Source organism: Notamacropus eugenii, chromosome 1, assembly GCF_028372415.1.
Source record: "Notamacropus eugenii isolate mMacEug1 chromosome 1, mMacEug1.pri_v2, whole genome shotgun sequence".
NCBI classification, from domain to species: Eukaryota; Metazoa; Chordata; class Mammalia; order Diprotodontia; family Macropodidae; genus Notamacropus; species Notamacropus eugenii.
The window spans coordinates 263,156,028-263,170,909 of record NC_092872.1 but is presented as its reverse complement, the minus strand read 5'-3'; the positions used below and the strand labels follow the sequence as shown (position 1 = coordinate 263,170,909).

General features: G+C 36.1%; 1 protein-coding gene across 3 annotated transcripts in view; it reads right to left on the bottom strand.

The window, feature by feature from the left end:
* The window catches only part of CTNNA3 (catenin alpha 3), a 1,968,199-nt gene that overhangs the window by 81,204 nt on the left and 1,872,113 nt on the right, over window positions 1-14,882 (bottom strand). The window lies entirely within an intron of this gene.

Here is a 14,882-nt window from a genome sequence, read left to right as displayed (position 1 = left end):
AAATAAATGCTTTGGTTTGGCTAAATTCAATTCTACAAACTTTATTAATTGTGTCTTATATGTCAAAAACTGTGCTAAGAACCAAGGATACTATGAGAAAAAAAAATGTCCCTGTCCTCAAGAAGATTACATTTACAGGATAGGAACAATTTATATACACACAAGTAGTAAAAAGGCAAAACTAAAAGCTTTGTTCTTAGAGGACTAACATTTGAATTTGAATCGTGAGCTTACTACTCATATTCCAATGGATAAGTCACTTTTACCACTCCAGGTCACAGATTCTTCAACTATAATGACTTCATTTATATCAATACTTGAGAATCTAAATAAACACAAAATAGTTGGGGGAGGGGGAAGCACTTATAGAGGGAAGAGACAACTGAAAGGGATTTTTTCCTTCTTCTAAGAGGTGGTCCATCATCTGTTTTGAATTTTGAAAGGAAAGTAGAGATTCAAAGAGACAGGAATTGGAAGACAGTGCATTACAGGCATAGAGCCATCACCTATGCAAAGGAATGGAAATGGGAGATGGAATATCATATAAGGTGAGCAGCAAATTGATGAGTTTTCCTGAGATGAGAAATATATAAAAGGTAAAAATCAGTAAAATTATTTTGAATGTATGGTTGGAGTCATATCATAAAGGGATTTAAATGCTGACATGAGGATTTTTTGTTTCATTTGTTTGTATTTAGATACTAAAAGTGATAGGGAGCCAATGAAACTTCTTGAGCAGAAGAATGGTATGATTATACCAAAGATAAGTTGGATCAATTAGAAATGTTTCAATAACTCCATGACCAGGAGAAAGTGCAACATTTCAATTCTTCTGAACATACACACACACATACACACACACACACACACACACACACACACACACACACACACACATGCTTTCTTTTTTTAAACAACTACTCTCTTCAAGGAATCATGATAAGCAAGAAATGTGATGTACAAACATGAATGTCTACATGTTAAATGCAGAATTGAAATTAGATGAGTCATAGAATTAATTCAGATCATTTTGCTATACATAGTTGATATACTGTTCATGTTTGGGTTACCATTTTCCATTCAGGTTTTTTTTTTAATTCAACAATAATCCAAACCAGCAAGTATTTATTAGGTTCTTCTATATGCAAAGCACCATGTTAGAATATGTGCTCACCACCAAGAAGTTTACATTCTTCTAGTAACAAAAAGAAATGCAAAATGAATGTATGGAAGGAGAAAAACACTAGTATCTTCCTTGGAAGGAGAATGAGTGAAGGCTTTTGGGTGGGTCATTTTACAAATATTGAGTCTGATAAATTAAGGATTTTAATTTGTGGAAATGAGGAAGGAGACAATTTCAGGTAACTTTGAAATTAGTTTGTAGATAGAAAAAAAGAAATGTGGAATGGCAAATTAAGCTTGGTAATGGCTAGTCAACCAGTGCTGGATAAAATGTAGACTATTTGAAGGGGAGTGATGTGAAATAAGAATGGAATTAGAGATAGGAAACATGGAAGGAAACAAGTATTTTTTAAGCAATTACTATGTTCCAGGCACTGTGCTAACCACTTTACTAAAATCTCAATTTATCTTCCCTATGTTAAAGGTAGATGCTATTACTATCCCCATTTCATAGTTCAAGAAACTAAGGCAGATAGAAGTTAAGGGACTTACCCAAGGGATACATAGCTGGTATGTGCCTGAGGTCAAATTTAAACACAGATTTTCTCAACTCTAAATCTGACCCTCTAACCTTTTCACCTGGGCAGCTAGGTGGTGCAGTAGATAGAGCAGCAGTGCAGGAATCAGGAGGACTTGAGTTCAAATCTCCCCTCAGACACTTGACACTCACTATCTGTGTGACCTCAGGCAAGTCACTTAACCCCAACTGCCTCATTCTGGGTCATCTCCAGTCATCCTGATGAATATCTGGACACTGGATTCAGATGGCTCTGGAGGACAAGTGAGGCTGGTGACCTGCACAGCTCTCCCTCACTCAAAAAAACAAAGTCAAGTGCAAGTCATGTCATTATTTCTCTGATGGCGTGGTCTTCTTCGGCAACGAAGGACAAACACATACACAGCCTTTTCACCAGCTATCAGACCAAGTGCTAAAGGCTTTAAATGTCTTGTTCGGTCAGTGGGTCAATAACCATTTATCATGTGCCCTCACTGTGGTGTGACTGAGATAAAAAGAATGGGGGAAATCATCTGTGTTCTCATGGAAAATCCTTTTAAATGGGGATCATGCAAATTTATAGGTGCATACAAGATACTTGCAGAGGACATGGGAGTTTAAGATTAGAGCAGAAGCCTTTACTCACTGGGGGACTGGGGAAAGTCTCTTATCTCTGGAAATGTGGCATTTAATCTGACATGAAGCAAACCAGTGATTCTAAAAGTTGGAGGTGAGTTCATGTTATATTTTAGAGGTTCATATTATATATTAGAATTCATTATATCTCCCTCCAAATTGCTATATATCAATGATCTTAGAATCATTGAAGGGTTTTGAGCACAGGAGTTATGTGGCCATTCAATGTTTAACAAAGATTACTTTAGCAGTTATGTAGAGAATGGATTGGAGAAGGTAGATTGAAAGCAAGGAAAAAAAACTAGAAGGTGGCATATTAGTGGGGCTGGTACATTAGTACAGGATGTCTCATGATATAAAGAATTCTGTCATAGGGTCAATAGGCTTTGCTTAAATAGAAATATGAGTGATGAAGAGATGGAAAATTATAAAGCATGGGCAATGCAAGACTGCTGGGAAGGCTTACAGATGTTGGAATGATATGAATAAAGGAGACTGAGTATCCAGGATATATACATCAAGAGGAAGGATACAAGATTAAGAAGGATCCTGTCTAATTCACCATATTGCCTTGAACAATGTCAATAGCCCAGTAATATGACCATTTATGTAAATGTCTGGTTGGATTTGCTTCTGTCGAATAATCTGACAAAAATGAAGAGAGTTTCTGTTTGTGAGAAAAGTCAGAGAAGATTTCTATGATGCTTTATAGCTATGTAGAAGGTTCTCCAATTGGATATCTGTTACAGAGAAGTTTCTATTTAGTTCATTTGGACCCTGGCACTTGTACTCTACCAAAGGCATGTTTTACCTCCCAGTTATCCTTGATATTCAGAAAGACTTGCATAACAAAGGCAGAAATTGTAGACACCACGGTGGACTAACAAGATAGATAATAATGAGTTTGCCTCCTTAGCTTAGCTTATATACAGGTTCAAATATATTTGAGAGTTAATCCTGAGATTCTTGAAACTTCATAGACTGATCTCTACAGAGCCATTGGTGAAATGTTTTTGGGAGTTTCTCTTGAAATGGGTTGTAGTGGAATAAGATTCTATAATGGATTAATGATATGCAAGGAATTTATAACCTTAAATCAGATACAGGAAAGCTGTCTAACATATCCAACTGAAATTCATTTTCAGATATGGGAGTTAAAAAGTAAATCAATCTTAGCCCGAGAACATTGAATCTGAATTTCATTTGGCTATGGTCATTCAGAGGCTAAATCTTCTCTAAAGGGCTGAAACATTGACCTTAGAAAAGAGAAAATTTTAATCACCATATCTTATTAGAAAAAAAGGTAAGAAAACCAGCAGGTAGCCCTGAAAAGTTATGCCCAGAATTGGTAGCATTTAGAACTATGGTGACTACCCAAGTCACTCTGAAAAACTATGAGACCAGAAGCTATCCCCAACAAGTACTGTGAAGCCAGCAGCAACCAAAATGCCAAGGAAGAGATGCCTAGAAGAGATAACTTTACATCTCATAACAGAAACATGATGTACAAATGATAACAGAGTAGAGTACTATGATGTTATCAGAGAAGATGATCAACCGTGATATGTTTACTCTAAGGATATGTTCCCTACATAGGTATCCTCCATGAAAACATGCTACTCATACAGGTTACTTCTGTCTTTGTCAGGTTTCCTGGCTACTCCTTTACCCTGTGTGTTTGCCATCCATGAATGGTTCCTGGAAAATCAATTAATTGTCAAGGATATATTAACTTTCTCCTATTTACCAAGAACTATGCTATATTCTAGGAAGGAATACAAATATGAAAAATGGAGCAATTGACATACATTTTAATGAGGGAGGAAGTATATATTTATGGACATAGAGAATTTATTGGAAAGCTAGGTGGCACTGAAGGCAGATTGCTGGTCTTAAAGTCAGGAAGACCTGAGATCTGACATCTCACAGTTACTAGCTCTATGACCATGGGCAAGTCATGTAACCTCTGTTGCCTCAGTTCCCTCAACTGCAAAAGGGAGATCATAATAGCTACCTTCTTCTCAGGATTGTTGTGAAGAACACATGATATGATATTTGTAAAGTGTTTGGCAACCTTAAAGCACTACATGAATGCTAGTTATAATAAAGATAATAAATACAAAGTAGAGAGGGAAAACATAGCTATGCATATTAGATAAAGTTTCATATAGAACTTGATGTTTGTGCTGGGTCTTGAAGGAAGAGAATAATTCAGTGAGGTTACAGCAAGCTAATGTGCATCATCTGATAGATCTTTCAAATTTATATATATAACTTCTATTGGTGGTATGAAATTTTATGGAGCTCTAGACTCCATGTACACAAGGGCAGATTTTCTTTTGTCACTTTTTTGGGGGGCTATGGAATTTGATGGAATGCAACAACTTCTGTTTCAATGAGTACATCCACTAATTAGCTTTTAAAAGTAAAGATACTGGTCAGGAATCATGAGCTATGCTTTTTTAGTTGCTGTTAACACATGGAGTGCTTTGAATTTTGGATAGCTTTTCCAAGGTCTCAAATGTTGAAGAGATATCCAGTTTGCTAAAACGTCAAGTAAGGGGTTTAAGACCTAAATAAATATATGCATTTTTATTACTCCTTTAAAAAATTAGGCTTTCCAAATTCAACGGAATCAAGTCTCAGAGAATCAAGCAAAGTATTTAAGCAATCCTGAGATAGCTTTGACCTGATAATAAAGAATGCATATAGTCTTTAATTCTACTGACATATACCAGCTGCTTTCCTTGGAATCTACTAAAAAGTCATGATGTAGAGACACTTAGACCCTCATTGTCTTCCAGTGAGTCACTCACATTCCAAATTTTTGCAGGACAAAAATCATCACTAGATTTTGTTTATTCCAAGTGAACCCAAAAGCACTTCATTTGAGAAGCTTAAATCAAATTCCCTGTATTAAGCAGGTAGTGCTGCATGGAAAGTTTTAAGCAAGGCATTGGCTTTCATTACTTCTATGAATCTCCTGAGAAAGTTAAACTAGAAAAATGCTGCCTAAGCCCTCAGAAGGCAATATATCATTTTCAAGGTCTACTACAATGGACAAAGGTTATTGGGAAGATGTGTAGCTCCACACAGCAGCTAAAGACAATAATGGGCCATTTCCCTGTGCGTCAATATATTTCCATGTAAAAATGTGCTAAGCCAAAGGAGTCAGATTCCTTCTAGCTCCTAACACATTTACCAATTCACCATGAAGCAAAGCTAACATTTTAGACACTGAGAAAAGAGTCTTAAATAGCAATGACAATACAGTGTGACAGGTTACAATTAATCTTTTACATTTTTTCTTAATTAAATGTACTATTTGGCCAGTTTCCTATTAAATGTTGAACAAAGTGCATATTTTAAAAATGATACCCCATCAAGCAAACCATAAAACTTGTATCCAAAAAGAGGGATGTGCACTGGAATACTGATGGATTTGTATATTTTCAGGCTACACCATGACATGTGATGAAGTATTCATCTTCCAACAAAAGGCATTCAAAGAATTGATTAGTTGGAAAAGTCTCTGAGATCTGGGCTCAAATATTAGCTTTACCACATACTATCTGTGTAAAAACAGGTTATTTCAGCCTCACTAGGTCATAGTTTCTTCCTCTAGAAAAGGAGGGAATTCAATAGAAAATCTCTAAGACCTTTCATCTCTAAATTTATTGTTAGATTATCCTATGACTCAGAAGACATTGAGTTCATTTGAATAACATTTATAGAGCTTCCCAGCAGCCACTCTCCACTTCATCACTACCCTCTGACCCTGATTGGAGAGGAGAGACATGAATTGCAACACCTGCATCTAAGGAGAGAACATCAGATGATCAAAACATCTCATTTCTCACCTGGCTGCACCATTTTGAGATTTCTGTTTTTTTTTTTTTCCAATATGTACTTCTGTTGGGTACCTTTCTTTTTCTTTTCCTCTTGCACTTTTCAACTAGTATTCTGTTTTCTCCTATTACACTGTACATCCTTGATGACAGGGACTGAGTTTCCTTTTGATTTTGTGTTCCTAATGTTTAACACAGTGCCTGAAACAGGAGCTACTTAATAAATGTTTGACTGATTCATGGGAGTAAAATGAGGAAGAATGAGCCCCTTGTGCAATAAAGGTAGTGTTTTGTGTGTGTGTGTGTGTGTGTGTTTTTTAAGACTGCCATTCTATATGGTATAGGAAGGACAGCACATCTAGGACATGTCAACCTCCACCATGGAATTACTGATAACACCACACCAAAAACGTTGATGGGGTTCGACAGAAGAGAGCTAAAGACAGAAGAGAGATCCATAACACATGAGGGAGAGGAATGGGTTTGGAACACACCTAATCTAACTCCTCTAATGTTACAGGTGAGGAAACTGAAACCCAAATAATCATAGAGATTATCAGAGCTAGAAGAAATTTTAGAGAACATCTCATTACTTTACAGAATAGGAACTTGAGGCCTCAGATAGTGAGGTAATCTGTCCAAAGTTATAGAGAGAGATTATGGTGGAGACTTTTACCTCTGATTGCCAGGATAGTTGTTCTTTTTCACTTTATGAAGACTCAAAATGACACCTGGTGGTTATAGAAAGAGTCAACAGAGAAAACAGAGCTATGGTAAGGTGGGGCTATCCTCCTTTATGCAATTTATGTGGCATTTTTTTACCCTTGTTAAGCTTTTTTACATTTGTTTTTATCCTATATAAAATATAATTTATAGTGAATGTTATATATATATTTAATTTGAATATAATAATTTGAATGTTCCAAAATGAACAAACAAGTCCCTCTTCCATGGCAGGAATGGGGTCAATGTGTTTTGCTATTTCAGTTGCCACTGAAGGTTTTGAAGACCAAATCTTCAGGCCAGGCAATTAGTGAGAAATTCACCATCTGTGTATTCAGCTCGGAGAACTCCAACACTGAGCTAGCCGAATGTCTAGTTCTCCAATCTCTTTCCAGCCCTTCTGTTACTTTTCCTAATGTTGACAAGCCCCATTCCAATATAATGCTCAATCCATATTCTTGCTAATGTAGACTCAAGGAAGCCTGCAATTTGGACATGAAGAGCTTTCTTTCTTTTTCCTTCTTTCTTTCTTTCTTTCTTTCTTTCTTTCTTTCTTTCTTTCTTTCTTTCTTTCTTTCTTTCTTTCTTTCTTTCTCTCTTTCTCATTATTTCTTCTCAGTGTCTCTCTGTGTCTTTATCTGTGTGTCTCTCTGTTTCTGTCTCTGTCTCTCTACCTCTCTCTCTGTCTCTCCTCCCCACCTTTCTTTCCTGTCATAGTGTATTATGGGCTTTCATGCCCAGCTGTATTATTGCCTTCTTCCATTTGAAAGCAATCCATATTTCCAAGTAGTGGCTGCTTATGCAAGAGGATGAACAGTTCACAAAATCTGAGAACTAATAGTTATCATTTAGTCCAACTCATAACTACATGGAAATCCTTTCTATAATAAATTCAGCAAATATGACAACAAGTCATCCAGCCTGCACTTGCAGACCTCTAGATATGAGATTCTTAAGTGTGTGTGTGTTGTGTCTGTGCATGCATGTGTGTGTGTGTATGTGTTTGTGTTATAGAGTCTTTTAGCAGTGAAGTGAAGATTATAGACATACTCAGGGCAGAGTTTTGAAATGCATAAAATAAAATATATAGGATTGCAAAAGAAAACAATTACATTGAAATACAGTTAAATTAAAAAAAAAAAAGTTCATAGACCACAGGTTAAGAATCCCTGCTTTATTAGGAAGGAATCAACTTGTTAGGCAGATTTTTCCCTTACTAGATAGTTAACACTCTATCTAGCTATAAATCTATGGTGCCATGATCCTGTAGTGTGAGACTCTGTTAGTAAGCTTCTTTATGACATTATCTTCCTCTCTTTAGCTTCTACCCATTAATCTTTGTTCTTTCTTCAGAATCCAAGCAGAACCATTTTAATTCTAACTAACCCTGTTCTCCCAAATCATAAGACTACTTCTCTTCTACTGGAAAATAGCTATGAGCTAGGCAACATGATATGGTGAAAAGAATATTAAACTTGCCTACAAGAACTTGAAACCTGGAATTTGGATCCAGGATCAGCTGCTTCATGACCTTGAGCAAATTCTTTAGGCTCTCTAACCTTGGGTTTATTCCCCTGTAAAATGATGAAGTTGGACTAGAAAACCACTAAGAATTATTCCAATAATATATCTATGATCTTGTGAAGTCACAGCCCTTTCAGTCTCTTTTCCAGACTAAAATTACCCTTGTTGTCCATGTGGGACATGCTTTCGAGGTCCATTCTTGTGATATCAGTCAGTTACCCTAGTCTGAACGCTCTATAGATTCTTAACAGTCTTCCTAAAACATGGTTTTCATTGACCACAATAGCCCAGAGGTATTCTGACAAAGGCAGGGCACAATGGGGTCAGCCTTTCACAATCCTGTAAGCTGTCATTTGACGTTTGACAAGCTGAACCTTGGTTTGCTTAACCATAATGTGAGCAGGTTGGAATAGAAGTCGCCAAAAATTCCTTCCACTCTAAAGCTATGATCTTTAATGCACCTTGAAAATCATCCATTTAATGTTATATCACATAATTGAATCATAGCAGGTTTGCAATCCACTGAAATTGCTCTTTTCCCCCAAATGAACAGCTGCTATGCCATGTCTCACTCATTGTACACTGTGAAGTAGATTTTTCTGAACCCAAGTGTAAAATCTTATTTATCTTTGTTAAATTTCATCTTATTTGAATTAGGTTAATATTTTAGCATGTTAAAATCTCCTGGGATCCTGAATCTGGCATCCATGGAGTTATACATATCTTCTAGCTTTTTTCTGTTTGTAAATCTGATGTCTGTCTGTGTCTAGACTTTTGCTTTTTATCCAGGTAGAAAAACTATAATGCTGAGTAAATAGCAAAAAACTTTTGATGAAATTATATTGAGAGAGTTGTCTAGTTTTTGTCCATCACTACACAAATCCATGGAGGTCAGTGGTTGAGAAAATGCTACATGACACTAGTTGCCAGTATTATTGTGCTAGATTACCACCCCATATATTTGATGGAGGGCAATGAAGGAAGCACAGGGGTGTGGGTAAATTGGAAGATGAGGAGAAATCAGCTCACTACCTGTTTACTGACTAAAAACTTTGAGTACTAAAAATAGATTATTCTCTGTTTTCTAACATCTTCTTTCCATTTCTTGGAATACATCTCCAACAGACTGAAGTCTACACCTTCGTTCATGCCAGGTCTTGTTTGACTCTCAAGTTTTTATCTTTGACTTCTGACACCTCCTCTTGACTCTCAACAGCTATTGCTGTTCCTTGAATTCCTAGAGTAGTTTAGCAGTCTGCCCAGGCGTGGTAGACCAAAAGTGTCACGTACATGTTTGGTAGACCACAAGCAGCACATAACACTCTTGAGTATGATCCAAACCAGATAAAAATGTAATAGGGAAATATTTAATAAAATAAATAAAAATGCAATAAAACATAAATAATATTAATTGATAAGTGGTTTTCTAAGTCAATATGTAGTCTACAGGTATTCTTATATATGGTTTAGTGGCTCCTGTTTCTACTGGGGACTAATACCACTGTGCTGGATTCACCCCATAGACCAAATCATGAGAACTAGTATAGTTTACCCACTTTAGTTCCCTTTTAGAAATAAATTTGTTTTGCTTTCAATTAAATGTAAAATTTAAATTAAAGTAAAAATGAAGTTAGATGAAATTTTAAAATTAAATTTAAATTAATTTAATTTCCATATTGTACTACCTATCAATATCTATCTCACATATTTACTTATATGCACTTTTGTCTTCTCTTCCTGTATGGTATCCCCTCCTCCCCTCCTCACCTTTATAGCTCTGATATCTTATATTCTTTAAGATTCATAAGCACAGAGTACTTAATGAAGCCTTTCCACATCTATGAAACTTCTACAGAATTATCTCCCTGAACTCCTTGCATCCATCTTTATATCCTATATACATATAAAAACACATACTTGTATATATGTGTACATATGTGTATATGTTTTGTGTATTTCTTTGTGTATGCCGTGTCCTCTATAAGAATATAAGTTATTTGAGGGCATGGATTGTTTCATATTTTTCTTTGTACCCTCGTCACTTTGCACAGTACCTGAAACAATATAAGTGCTCAATAAATATTTTTTTTTGACAAATATACTGGTTGCTCAATCCATAAATCTTTAGGGATTTTCCTTATTGGAAATTCCCTATCTAATGGAATTGCAGTGTATTCATAGAGTCAAGCAGGACCTGTCTGATATACTGTCAGGACTTAAGAACTTTTTAATTGTTTGACTTGTGCTTAATAATGCCAAATCTTTCCCATTAGTGCACCCATGTGTGAATAAATAAAGGATTTTTGCTTTCATCAGGATGAGAACTGGATGAAGAAGTCCTCTCTAAGGGAAGGAATTGAAGACAATTAGTCTATGACTGAATAAGGAAGACCTGAAGCACAGACAGGTCACATGAATAATAACTGCCAGAGGTATGATTTGAACCCATTTTTTCCTGCCTTCAAGCCAAGGACTCTATCCGTTATGTCAGCTTCTCCCAAGAATCTACAGCTATGCTTTTATTAATAGATTGAGCCCTACAAAAATAAGCTCACTCTTCAAAATGGTGAAGTTGAAGTAAACAAAAATTGATTAGGTAAAAAAGAGATAGTTGGCTCATGCAAGAAGAAATGCTTCTTTCAGGGTTCCACTTATAGGACACTTACTAGAGAAATTAAATTCTAATGTCTAGTTAATGACCATTTTCAAAATTTGAGGCCTTGTAAAAATGCTTAGAAAAGCATCTGGAGACTGTTAGGCTAATAAAGAGCCTGCTGGTTAACTGGAGTCTTTTGAGCCCTTTGTGACCAAAAGGTGAACACTGACAGTTGAATTCAATTTGATTCAATGCAATTAAATCTAACATATATTGATTAAACTCTTTGTACCAAGACAATGTTGGGTACCAAGGAGACAAAGACAAAACAAGCAATGAAATAATCTCTCCCCTCAAGCAGCTTACCTTCCTTTCCAAGATTTACAGTATAAATAAAAATGGATAAATACCAAAGTCTATAAATTAAACACCAAATGATTTCAGGTGGAGGAAAGCACCAATGAACTAGGGAAGATTTTGACTTGCTTTAATCTTATGTTGTCTAAGGCAGTGATGTTAAATACACAGATCATGGATACCTGGAGGCCACATATGGAATTGCAAAAATGAAAACAGAAAAAAACAAAAAGGAAACAGAAGCAAAAATAAATACAAGTTCACTTTATCTATGTTCTATTTTATTTTTATTCAACCTTGGATCACTTTGGGGCTTGAATATGACACTTCTGCTTTAGGTATGTCCCATTACTAGAAACAGTAATTCAATGTGTACAAATTTAGTTGACATATGAGAATAGGAAGGAAATTAGATGTAGTGCTCTTAGTCTCATTCTATCAGTGTACATCATGTTATGTCAAGAATCTAAGATTTTATTCATTTATCACATTAGTGTCTAGTTACTCTTTTTCCTTTACTGGATTCTCATCTGGATCATGCCCTGTAACTAGAAGTGTCCCTCAGGACTCTGTCTTCCATTCTTTTCTAATCTCCCTCTATTCTATTTCATTTAATAATCTCATCAGGTCCTATGGATTTAATTACCATCATACTGACAGTTCTCAGATCAACGTATTCTGTCCCAAACTTTCTAATGACCTTCAGTCTTACATTCCCAATTGTCTTTCAAACATATTGGATATCCAATGGAAATCTTAAATTCAAGATGTCCATGATATAACTTATTTTCTTTTCCCCTAAACTTTTATTCCCTCTCTTATTTTTCCTTTTATGTTCAAGGGCAGCACAATTCTCTCAGGTATACAACCTAGGTGTCATACTTGACTCCTCACAGTCTTCCATCTCCTATATTCAACATATTGCCAAGGCCTGATGTCACATTCCTTTCTCTCCTCCAAAACTACTAGTACTCTGGTCTAGGACCTCATCACCTCACATGTGGATATTATAATATCTTTCTGGTGGGTCTGACTGCCTCAACTCTTCTTACTCCAATCCATCCTCCAGCCCCTAAAGTGATACACTTAAAGCACAGGCCCAGTAGGTCACCATAGGCTGCAATGGCTACTTATTGCCTACAGGATCAAATAAAAAATCTTCTATTTGTTATTCAAAGTCTTTTATAACCTACTCCCCTCTTATTTTTCCAGTCTTCTTACATCATATTCCCCACTATGTAGTTTTTTATTTGATGACTCTGGTTTCTGTGATGTTCCATGAATAAGACAATCCATCTTTTGACTCCAAACAATTTTTCTGTCTGTCCTCATGCCTGGAATGTTCTTCCTTCTCAACTCCACTTACTGGCCTCCTTGGCTTCCTTTAAGTCCCAACCAAATCCTACCTTCTACAATACATCTTTTTCCAACCCCTCTTAATTTTCAGATATTTCCTCTCAGTTATTTCTTATTTTTTTAACATAGCTTGTTTGCACATATTAGTTTGCTGTTGTCTCCATCGTTAGATCATAAGCTCTTTTAGGGCAAGTTTTTTTCTTTTGTGTCTTTGTGTAGCTTAGCACAATGTCTAGCACATCTAAGTTTATTGACCAAGAAGTAGAAAATAGTATACAACAAACTATGGTGATTACCTGGGGAGAAATTATATTTATTGAAGAATAATCATGACAATGGAAAGTTAAATTTTGGTACGTATGAAAGGAAAGGCAGATTTTGAGAAAACACGTGGTTAGGCAAAAAACACACTATCACCCATTCTATCTATTCGTCTACACCATGTATAAAGTAGGGAACATTAAATAACATATAAAGTTCATATGTCTGAAGGGTCATAGATTTGGAGCTAGAAGGAGCAATAGAGGCCATTTCACCAAACTCCATGTTTTACAGATGAGAAAAATAAAGCCAAAAAAAGTTATCTTACTCAAGGCCACACAAATAATAATTGGAAGAGCTAGAATGAGAGATGAGGTAATCTAACTCCAAATATAATATACATTCCATTCCCTCAAGTTGATTTTGCCAGATTCCAGCATGATGTTGAAAAAGGAATATTGATTTGCCTATCAGAGGATTAAAATTTGAATCCAAGCTTTTGTGATTTACAAGTGTGACATTCAATAAGTCAGTTAAATTTTCCATGTCTCTGTTTCTTGATGTGTAAAATGATTGAGTGGGACTAACTGACCTCTAAGAACTATTTACCTCATAATTAATAGTTTTATGAACCTAGGATACCTGCCTTCAAGGAATGACTCTCCTAATGTTATATGAGTCAAGATGAGTGCATGAGGTAGAATTTGAAATTGTGATGTGGAAGAGTACAAAATACTATGTTATGTCAGAGAGAGCAAACCAATGCTGACTGGAGGGATCAGAGAATGGATAGGGGATGGAGGGAAAGGAACTGAGAAATCATCAGAGAAATGTTAATGGAAGACTTGGAATTTGAAGGATAAGTACGAATTGAAAAAGTAGAGAGATGTGAAAATTCATTCCAGAGAATGACAAATCCATATCTCAACAGAATGGAATCAGGGAACTCACATCAGTCATTGTTTTCAGTGTGGCCTAATGAGTGAGTCCAAGTTTTACAGAACAAATCCTTTTATTAAGGAAATTTGTTCTACAAAATTGGGATTCAGTAAAAGGGCCATACTTGAAGACCTAGAGGTCACATGTGACCTTCAGGTGATAGGTTCCCCATCCCTAGATCAAGCTTACAATGCTAAAATACATTAAGAAGGAAAGTTATAATGTGGGCCCATAGCTGAGGCTCGTTTACTATGGAAGGTTCTCATTTGTTTTGGGCTTGGCCTGAGACCATGTATACGATGTAACTGCACCTTGATTTCAGGCATCTTGGGTAGGGATCTTTCTAAATTTCTCCTACCTAATCAAATGATGCAGGTTCCTTAACCCTCGGAGTCTAGTGATTAGGCATTCTGTGCCTGGGAATGGGAAGGTAGAAGGAATATTGTGATAATTTGGAATTAAGCAGGGATAAACTTAAAAATCAGCAGATGATAGTGTAAAAGAGCCTGAGGAATGTTAAAATCCAAGATAGCATGAGAAACATTTCAGGTTGGGTCTCAGTGCTAGATCAAGAAACCCAGATATAAAGTTAGTCACAGCTGACTCAACCTCACTGCTCAAAGTTTCCATCTTTTTATGATGTCTGTTTGGGTCTCATGTTTGCATGATCATGAGTATAATGTGCCATCAGACCTTCTGAGCTTGAAAACACATTAGGTTGTAGGCATTCTCTTGTATGGCATTTCTTCAATCTCTTTTTTAAACCATATGTTCCATTTTGTCAACAAAGGTTTAGTTGGAGCCTGATCATTATGATAAGCAAGTATGTGAAAAGCTTCTATGTGGAAAAGTTCTAGCTGGCCTTAGAGGGAAATAATGGGCACAAAGCACAAAGAAATAGGTTTAAAGTGAATTAAGACAAAGGTTCCTAGTATCGTAGCTGTCAAAAAATCGCTGCCTCAGT